The following is a 1,888-nucleotide window of genomic DNA, read 5'->3' as shown; positions in this document are numbered from 1 at the left end:
TTTTAAAGTAATTTTGTCATCAGAAAACTTTTTAGAGTGGTTAAGATTTTTAATATCCCTGTTTTGGCTTTGGGGAAGGGTTAAGCATTTCTTCGTATTCCTCACCAGAATTTGAAAAATGTTACAAATTAAGAGTGGCGGTTATTTTTTGGAATACCTAAAATTCTCATTTTCTTCCGAAAATACGTGAGATATAAAGTAGGCTTACACAAGGACTACAAAATGTTCATTTACCACAATTATTGGGTTCTAAATTCAACTTTTTGGTGAAACATTGAACTATTTTTGACAATTTCTCATCTGTTAGTGTTTAAAATTAAAAAATATTTGGTTTGAATATCAACTATTAAATTTTTGTTGAGCAAATCGTTTTCTGTAGCACATTTAACTTTTTTTCACATTTTTTTTTTAACATAAAGTTTTTTAACTACAAGTTCAGGGATTCAGATTTTGACAAAAAATGTATATTTTTTAGTGGCAAATTCGACGTGTGGTAGATTGCATTCTATTTTTGAAAAAAAAATTTTATCAAGTCTCCAATTATTTCGTTGAATATCTGTCTTCCTTGTTGAATTAAATTGTTCTTTATTTGGAATAAAGGTCCTTTTGTTTGTAATATCCACTAAATTTTTTCTGCGAAACAAAAAAACGTGATAAACAAAGCTTTTTGTAGAACTTAGAAAAAGGATAAACTTTGCGCCTTAAACTTTTTGCGTATCTCGCATATTTCCTTGAAAAAAATGTGAATTTTTTATTTTTCGAAAATATCGTTGCTATTTCGTTAGTTTATATTATTTAGCGGATTCCAAAAAAAGTGTCTCGCCATTATCAAGAGAGAAACTAAAAATTTCCTATTTAGATAAAATAAGGTTGGCCTTTAAAATTAAGGAGTTAATTTCAATATATTTAATAATACAAAAACGATAAATATTATATTCTCCTTCAAGCAAAAAATTACAGATATCTAAATTTCAATTCTAGTTTTCGATTCAACGTAGTCAGTCGTAAAATTTTCTAAGTAGAGTAGACTATAACACGCTTTCTTTTCTCCCAGAGTAATAGTATCCTAGTTAAAGAGTACGATTTTTTCCAGAAACCATAAAAAGGTATTTCGGAATTATTCTTTTAATCATAACAAAAAGTAATATGTTCTCCGTATAGCCAAGTTTCGTGATCTCAAAATGAAAAGGTTTATTTTGATAAAAAAGGAATAATGTAATTAGTTCAACAATTTTAATAACTTAAACATTTTCTAACAAATAAAAATTTTTAATTAAATTTTCAGTAATAGCTATTTAATTCCATTTTAAGACATACCCTTAAAATCGTCCTTTTGAACTAATTGTTCCTTTTGAACTAATAACCTGGTAATTAGTCGTTTCCTTAACTGGCGCCGGTCAACCAAAATTCCTTTAGTCCTTTATTTGCATTATTTGTCAAATGAATCCCAATGAGACATATTTCAGGATTTAAACTCGCCCTCCTAATCCACGTCGAGACAAACTATTAGGAACGTTTATTCAAATTAAAAAGTATTATTTTTAATTAGTTTTTAACAAACATTTGTGCCGTGTATTTACTTTCAATTAAAAAAATTAAATGGCACTAACCTAATAAAAAAATGGATATGAATAATATACTGCATGAACAATACATTTTTTATCCTATTACTAAACAAGAGTGTTAAGAAAATTTTAATTAAAAACATTTTAGAATATATTTAAAGCTAAAACAAATGAATAAAATATAAAGGACAATTACACAGGCCGACAAAATTTGACAAAGATCCGGAACCAGAGACCAGACCTAGTATACCCGAAGGTTTTTGCTGCGCTGAATTCGAATCCGACCTCAGAAAAATTCCATCACCCTCAGTTTTCGAGATATT

This window comes from Belonocnema kinseyi, chromosome 8, assembly GCF_010883055.1.
Source record: "Belonocnema kinseyi isolate 2016_QV_RU_SX_M_011 chromosome 8, B_treatae_v1, whole genome shotgun sequence".
Taxonomy (NCBI): Eukaryota; Metazoa; Arthropoda; class Insecta; order Hymenoptera; family Cynipidae; genus Belonocnema; species Belonocnema kinseyi.
The sequence above is the reverse complement of the archived record's forward strand: the minus strand, read 5'-3'. Positions refer to the sequence as shown.